Genomic DNA, 9,045 nt, shown 5'->3' on the forward strand with positions numbered 1-9,045 from the left:
CTATATTGTTTGCCACAGCTATTGCTTACCAGTGCTGTTGTCTGGTTACAATGGCTTTTGTAGTTTTGCCATCTGCTAGCATTGAATCAAAGCTGCAGCAGTTTTTTTCTTTCTTAGGAGGTCTTTTTGCAATACTTTAATAAGCAATGATGCAATCACCAACTCCATCATCCACTCTGATAGCTCAGCTTTGGTAAAGTCTCATTTAATTTTTCTCGATCTGCTGATAAATACTGGTTTATTGGTTTCTATAGAATTTATCTGTAGAACATCAACTTTAAACAATTAATTCCAAAGTTGACTGTTACATGCTGCTCATCTTCCTGCACTTTCCATATCTTGGGGTAACATGTTCAGAGTCATAGTGGGCAAGGGCTGGTGTGCACGTGCATAATGCAATGTCGGACTGAAGTTACAAAAGATGATAAATAGAAGTTGTTTCTTGCTGTCTACATCAGGTTTCACAAAATAATGCCCAGCACCATTGGGAGTTAAATATAAATCAACTACAGAAAGACAGTCAGAGCATCCTACAGCACGGGTACAGGTCTTTTGCCCAAAGTGGTCCATGCCGACCAAAATGTCCATCTACGCTAACCCCATTTCCCTGCACTTGGCCCATATCCTTCTAATGCTTTCCATGTATTTCTTTCAAATGCCTTTTGTTGATGGACAAAAATCATTTATTGCTCCAAATTAATATCTCCAAAATGGGAGAACATTTCAACTAGCAATGTGCAGATGCTGTGGAATGACAGCCATAACATTGACCACAGCAACCTTAAGGTGATAGAAACATTTTCATACATTAGCAAAGTACTCTCTCAAGATGTCACTATAGATGAAGATCTGCACACCTCCAAAAATCTTGGACCACCGACAGCTGTCTCCATGATTGTATTCGGTGCCAGTATGATCTTAAACTGTAGTATAAAACTAAACTCTATCTGGCCATTATTTTTATGCCCCAGTTGCATGGCATAAAATCCTGAGTCTGCTCAAGGCACCACCTCAAACCATCTGGAAGAGTTTACAAAGGCACTAAATCCATCTTCTGAATTTGATGACAGGGCAAAATTACAAAGAATGATATGCTTTATTGTGTTGGACTAAACTGTACGTAGACCTCCATCCATTAAATTGAACTTACATGGTCAGGCCATGTCTCCTGCATGGATAACTACAGAAATGACATCACATCTTTTAAGGGGAATTGTACTGTGTCCCAGTGCCTGAAAGAGCACAAATTCAAATGTGTTTTATGCATCAAGAGAAGATCTCGACATGGCAGATCATGATCTCAACTGTTCCCGCAGATTTGATGCATTGTTTTTAAACTTTGGCCCGATCATTCAGAGCTAAACATGTATTCAAGTCTAAGGAGGATTCTCCAATAATACTATTTCAAGAATCTTCTGATTCACAGTTGATGTGCTTTGACTTACTTCAGCTATTGTAAAGTATGTGCAATCATCAGGAAGTAATTCTCAATGCATTGGAATAAGATTTTGAATATTTCAGCACCTACTCAGGGAACTTAGAGGTTTTATGACCTCTCTGAACAGTCAAGTTGTGCTTGGAGTGTTTTTGATTTTGCAACACGACCAGGGAGATATAGCAAGAAGACTGCACAGAGAGGAAGTTCTATACAGAGGGAGGAGGATAGCTCTTCACAAAAGCCTCTACTTACTTCTGGAGCAATGAGATGCCTAAGGTTTTCTAAGGAGATGGATACAGAACTGTACAAAGTTTTTTTTGTGAAAAGAAGAGAATAATAGGAATTTAATGGGAAATAATGGGAATTTTCAAAAGTTAAAAGAGAAGTCATTGACATGGAACTTGCTGTTGAAAATTGGATCTGGAAGACTCAGGCAATGTGAAAAGAATATAGAAATTTTGTGAAAGAACACTAGAAGTTTTGACTGTGCATGATGTAAGCCTGCAGGAGAACAGGGAGCAATATTAGATTTGATCTTATAAAGCTATATATCTATCACAAACGCAGAACAGCTAAAAGGGCTAGAAAACAAGTGTTGACTTTGTTGACTCTGCAAATGTATCTGCACTCCAGTTTAATGTATTGATTGCTTGGTATGTGGTGCTTAGTGTAGGTTTATTTGCTCAGTAAAAAGTCATAAAGCATGAAACCTTGTCCTTCAGCGAATACCATTGATAGTCTGGGAGTTCATCGCATTGTAAAAATGTTTGGTCTCCATGAGGATCACAACAATACTTGGACTTGGAAACAGTAAAGAAAGCATTTGGTATGCTGTCCTTCATTGGTCAAAGCATTGAGCATAGGAGTTGGGAGGTCATGTTGTGGTTGTACAGGACATTGGTTCAACCACTTTTGGAATAATGTGTGCAATTCTGGTCCCCCTCCTATAGCAAGGATGTTGTGAAACTTGAAAATGTTCAGAAAAGATTTACAAGGATGTTGCCAAGGTTAGAGGGTTTGATCTATAGGGAGAGGCTGAATAGGCTGGGTCTGTTCTCTGGAACATCAGAGGCTGAGGGGTGACCTTCTAAAGGTTTATAAAATCATGAGGGGCATGGGATAGGATAAATAGACAAGGTCTTTTCCTGGTGGTGGGGGAGTCCAGAACAAGAGGGCATAGGTTTAGTGTGAGGGGGGAAAGATATAAAAGGGACCTTTGGGGCAACGTTTTCACACAGAGGGTAGTGCATGTATGGAATGTGTTGTCAGAGTATATGGTGGAGGCAACATTTAAAAGGCATCTGGATGGCTATATGAATAGGAAGGGTTTGGAGGGATATGGGCCAAATGCTGTCAAATGGGTCAAGCTTAGGTTAGGATATCTGGCCAGCTCGGATGAGTTGGACTAGTGTGTTGGTTTCCATGCTGTACATCTCTATGACTCTGTGACAAAAGGAAAGAAATAAGCAAGGTGGACTGAACCTTGAATCAGTAATCAGCTGTTGTATTTAGGAATAATTCGAGGCAACACATCTTTGGAAGAATGCAGGAAAGAATGCGAAAGACATTTACTATGAAGATTTTTAGTTGTGCTGAGAGATCATAGAATCTGGGAATATTGTCCCCAGAGTAGAAGGGGTTAAGAGGAGGGCTAACAGAAATGAAGGGTTTGATTGAACAAGTTGGAAGAAACTACTTAGTAAGTGCATTAGTAATCAAAGGCAATAGATTTAAAATAATTGCATGAAGGACAAGATGGCAGATAAGGAGGTTTTTTTTTAACACAGCCATTTGTTCTGATTTGAGTATGTTACCTGAAGGTACATTGTATGCGGAATCCATAAGAAAGTCCTTCAGGGAATTGGTTATGTAGTTGGAGAAGTCTCGTTTGCCAGTCAATGGTGAAAAATCTAGATTATGAGACAAACTGGACAGTTCTCAACAAGCTAGCATATATATGATGGGCCAAATGGCCTCTGTCTGTGCTGTAAGATTGTACTGTTCTCTAAGTATATCTACTGGTTATAAAAGACCAAAATTGGCTATATACATTGTGTTTTCCTGGTGGCTAATGTAATACAAGTCATGTAATTGAGGAGTTAAATATTTTGCTAGCGAATAAGCAAGGTCCATAATTCAAACTGGTTCAGTGTGTTCACACATTGCCAAAACAGTCCAACACTTCAGTTTGTCAAACAGGAAATCTGGAAAAAATTTATCCTGGCATTTGGTAACTGAATCCAGCTGGTTTTAACTGGCCATATTGCCCAAGTTATTGGGTGAGAGATAACAAGCTTTTGCCAACCACACTACATCAACTAACTTGCATAGAGGCTCAGACTGAAACACTAAGTTCTAATTTTTTAAGTAAAATTTTCCAAAAAAAAAATCAAGTACCTTTAATTGGTTTCATTTTTATTTCCACTATGTGTATCAAATAAAAGCAGGGATTTAAACTGTTTGAAGAACTTTCAATAAAAGTAATCTACTCTCAGACTTTCTAATTGTCATATGGTGCATACAGTACAAGATTTATAATAAATGAATGAATATTTCAGGAAATGATGTGATGCTGTGGTTTCCCAGCAACTGTCCAACCAATTCAAATACTATTCAATCATCTATCAGTAATAAACAAACTAGCAAACAAAAATAATTTTTCACCAGAAATCTAACAGACAAGAGCTGGTATTCACAGCATAGCAGAAGCAGTGTTTGCATTAATTTTTTTCAGGATTTTAACTCTCTTAGAGGTATGTTACTTCAATATTTCTGTTGAATTTCAGCCAGTTACTCACTTGGGTGGCCTGTTCTCAGACAATCCTTCATGTTGTTCGAGTCTGGCTCCTAAGAGTTATGTGAAAATAACCTATCTATACTCTCCACTTTTGTCATAGGAAGATACCTGACCATGTTAAGTAGTGCAGTAGACAGGAAGATTACGACAACTAAATACCATTATATGGCATTGATCGAAACATTGCATGCTGTCTTTCATTCACTCTCAGACTGTGCTATCAATGATAAAGTTGACTTTAACTGCCCAGGCTTCATTCTCCTGTACAAAATAATGGTGGCCCTTTCTTGAAATGCCGAAACACATGAAAGTGCGCCTACAATGATGCAGGAAGGAGAGTTTAATAGAGTGACAAATTTGGCAACTAAATTTGAGTCTGAAAGTCCCTGATTGACACATATTAGATTAGATTCCCTAAGGTGTGGAAACAAGCCCTTTGGCCCAACCAGTCCACACCAACCCTCCAAAGAGTGACCAACCCAGACCCATTTCCCTTGACTAACACACCCAACACTATGGGCAATTTAGCATGGCCATTCATCTGACCTGCACATCTTTGAATTTTGGGAGGAAACTGGAGGAAACCCACACAGAAACAGGGAGAAAGTGCAAACTCCATACAGACAGTCACCCGAGGTTGGAATCAAACCTGGGACCCTGGTGCTGTGGGGCAGCAGTACTAACCACTGAGCCACCGTGCTGCCCATATACTTAGGGAAAAAAACATGCTAATACTGCATATTTAGATGCTTGGTCAAAGTTCTTCTTTCCTGTTCAAGGAGGATATAAACAGCTTTAATTAGAAGAAAATGAGAAAGTTAGTTTGTGATGATAATATGTAAGTGATCAGATGTTCTTCTTTACTAAAACCATTATTTTGGTCTGTCTTCTTCAATTGATAAAATGGATATTATTGAAGAATCAGGGCAGAGGATGATTTGTACTGTTTCACTGGTGAAGTAAAAATCTTCTGATGAATGGAGGAATGTACATCAAAATGGACAAATCACTCACTGGAAATGGCATTTCCTGTCTGTTTTTGTGGGAGAGACCCTGAACAGTGCAATTGATTGGATATCTCTGCTTAACCGTATACTGGCCCCTTTCTCCTCGTTTGAGAAAAGGTTATTGATTTTGGTTATAAAAGTAGCAAGAATGGACTTAATGGTGTTCTTTCCAGTCACAATGAATTACAATCTACATCCAGTCAGCCAATCCTAACGCAATACATTTCTACTCCTTTATTAATTCCATTACAGCCCAGTTGATGACAATCCTTGAATAGTGACTTCCAGTTAAGTCATGTAAGTATGTAAAAAATATAAACAATGGAACACATTCAGCTTCTGTACTCATAATTATTGAAGCTAAACATACACACTCTATTCTGATTCTAGGACATTTTCACTAACCACTATATCAGTTTGATTCCTTGCTCCTACAAATGTTTCTCAGGTATACAATTCCTCAAATTCTGAATAGATAATTCTAATTCAACTAACTTCCTAATAGAGAAAATCTCTGACACATGGTCAGGAATTTAAAGCGGTCACTAATGTTACAACTTATAAGGGTACTTACCTGGCAAGGGAGATACTGTGATCAAGAGAGAGGTTCTCCCAGGATGAGGGTATCCCATTGTCCTTCAGGTGTGGTGATGCCTGCAATGTCCCCAAATGCGGGATACTTGACTGCAAAATTTGTGGTAGTGCTGGACTGTGTTTGCACTCTCCCCTTTACCTGTCTTCACCTAATGAAGGGCTTTTGCCCTGAAACGTCGTTTTTCCTGCTCCTCGGCCTACTGGGCTTTTCCAGCACCACTCTAATCTTGGCTGTCTTCACCTAACCCCACTTCACCACCCTGCCCCCACTTTTATCTGCACCTTCCCCCTCACTACCTACCTTCACCTATCCTCACCTCACTACCCTGCCCCCAACTTCTCCTTTATCTGCAGCACCCCTCACATTCAAATAACCTCCTTCCCCTTCCACCAACTCCCTTCCCAGTCCTTTCCCCTCCCTTCCACTACTCCCTGCCACCAACCAGATTCATTCGTCCCATTGACCGACCAGGTCGTACCCTGTACATGTCTTCACCTATCCCCATTTCACCACCCTGCCTCTGCCTCCCCCTTTACCTGCAGCCCCCCTACACCTACCCCCAGTTCTGATGAAAGGTTACACTCAAAACATTGGCTACTGCAATTCCTGATGCTGCCTGCCTTACTGTATTCTTCCAGCCTCCCTGCCTGTCTACTTTGGATTCCAGCATCTGCAGTTTTTTGTCTCCAATAACTTATAGGGGTAGCATGTTAGAAATTGAGCTCGCTATTCTGAGTCATCACAAATGCTAATGGATTTATAAAATACACAAAGTTCCCCAATTTACCTGACTTTCAAACCCATGTTAATAGAAAGCATGGACTAGGCTTCTATACTGAACAAGAATTACTATTCATTACAAGCTCTAGCTACAGGTAAATGGTTACAAATCATCAGCAAATAACATTTTTAATTAAATCTCTAATCTCCTTATAAACTTCCCTTTATACAGACTGACAGGTAAATAGAGTGGAAAAACAAATGTTGTGACAGAGGGGAGAAAAGGAAAGACAGTTCAGAAGTCTTGTTCCTGGTTCTGTAGCTGAGATGATCTTTACGATTCTTCTGCTGGCTAGCATGTTGCTTCAGCCATTTTTCTCTAGGTTCTTCCACTGATTGGTAAGAGACACAAGGTATCTAGTTCACTTATGAAAGGTCTCTGGTTTATCAGGTAAAAATCACCACTTACAACAACTGTTGCAGGAAAGGCCAACTGGTTTTTTTTCAGGGTTATCGTTAGTTTTTACTATAGAATATAAACACAGCTCCCGAGCTGTGGAAGAACTGAACAATTCTCTCTCTGTGTATTTTATTCCCTGCTCCAAGTTGTTCAATTACTTGAGCACAAATAGCACAGTTGTGGGAGGCAAAAAGATCTCTGATAATGGTCACTAGTCCATAGACCAGTCACCTTCTTGTTGCCAAATAAAAGCTGCATCAGCATATTCTTTTGGGTTCTAATCATTTGCAACACAAACTTCAATGACTATTTGTTTACACAATATTGGCATGAGTGTCAGATTACATCCTTTCAAAAAACACATTCACCATTTCAAACACTGTCTTTAAGATGATTCTTTCTTATTTCAGTTCATTATTTTACTTTAAAAACAGACACAAATACAATAAAATGAAACAGTCTTTACACTGGGCTGAACAAGGAGCTAATTTAACGGCATGTTTCTGAAGAAAATAATTGTTAGAATGTCGCATCGTTTACCATCAAGAGTCATTGAGGTAGAACCTATTGTATTTTTAAAAGACAGGATTAACGTTTTAAGTAGAGAAACCTGCAAGTCCAAAAGCAAGAGTACAGAGGAACCTCGATTATCTGAAGGACCGGGCAGGGAGTATTTCGCTCAGTTAATCGAATTCCGGATAATTGAGTGCCGGATAGCATAGTCAAGCTGAGCATTGGGACCTTGTGATCTTGTCCGATAATACAGTGTTCGGATAAACGAATGTCAGATAATCGAGGTTCCTCTGCGTATGGCACCAGGGCTTGTTTTTGACTGCTCTAGTTAAACACAGATAGAGACAAGGTGGGCTATGTGAACTTACTAGATTATTTTTCCTACGCCAGTTTATTTGCTGCTCAAATTCCCCTCCCACCCCCACCCCACCCCAATGCCTTTGTTATCACTAGATTGACTATTCTAAAACTTACTTGGCTGGCGTCCCATGTTCTCCTCTCTGTAAACTTAAGACCATCCGAAACTCTGCTCCCTGTCTCCTAATTCACAACATGTGCTGTTCATCTTTCACTTTGTAATCACTGGCCTGCATTGGTTCCTTGTTAGTTATCACCTCATCTCTATTCTAAATGAACAAAATCTTATCCAAAGACGAGAAACTCCTTAGTTCAACATTCTCCACATACAGAAACCAGCCTCTCAGTATCCACCCTGCCAAGGTTTCTCAGAGTTTTATCAATCTTAATGATACCATTTTACATTCTCCTGGATCCTGGTGTGTACAGACCATATTCAGTCCCTTCTATATCCTGCTATCAATTTGTCTACCATCCCAGCACTCTTTGTTCTTATTCAAACCACTTGCAATTATCAATGATTTCTCCAATCCGTCTCTGTTACACTCACATCCTTTGTCTTTGGTCAATGAACAACTCATTACCAACACACAAAGGTTTGTGTGCGTGTGTGTGTTGAGTGGGATGATGGGAATTGTTCTTAAATTCAGAATATATAATTCACAGCTTCACAACTTTCTATAATTAGCCCCACTGGGTATTGACTTATCCTCCCTATGTCCTGTTGCAGTCTTTCAGAACCCTTTTCATTATTTATCATACCCCAACTTGAGGCCCTAATTTCAACAATGTTTCATCAATGTTTCATTCCCTGTCATTTGAATATTCTGAACACATGTAGCCCTGGCGGAGGATCCTCTGGAATATTACTTAGCACACCTTTGCCATCTGAGGATGTTTCTATGGCTCCCCTCTTTGCTTTCTGCCAGTTAGTTTACTATCTGGATGGCCAAGTGTGTCTTAGTTACATCTCAGAGCATACTTCTGTTATTTAATAATGTGCAAGACTGACGTTAATAAAACATTCTGATAAATATGATCCCCAAGAATCCAAATGAGTAGAAAGAAGGAAGAAAAAGAAGTGGTAGATATACCATCCCCCTATAAAGCTCATGCTTTAATGATTTCATGTTATAAAGCTCATGGGCCTGGATTATG

At 39.5% G+C, this 9,045-nt stretch overlaps 1 non-coding gene across 1 annotated transcript; it reads left to right on the plus strand.

Annotated features, from left to right (window-relative positions):
• Positions 1-5,808: 5,808 nt before the first annotated feature.
• On the plus strand, positions 5,809-5,972 carry LOC140480948 (U1 spliceosomal RNA). Its single transcript, XR_011961430.1, has one exon. It is a non-coding gene; the product is annotated as a U1 spliceosomal RNA (small nuclear RNA).
• The last annotated feature ends 3,073 nt before the right edge of the window (positions 5,973-9,045 follow it).

Source organism: Chiloscyllium punctatum, chromosome 8 (assembly GCF_047496795.1).
Source record: "Chiloscyllium punctatum isolate Juve2018m chromosome 8, sChiPun1.3, whole genome shotgun sequence".
NCBI classification, from domain to species: Eukaryota; Metazoa; Chordata; class Chondrichthyes; order Orectolobiformes; family Hemiscylliidae; genus Chiloscyllium; species Chiloscyllium punctatum.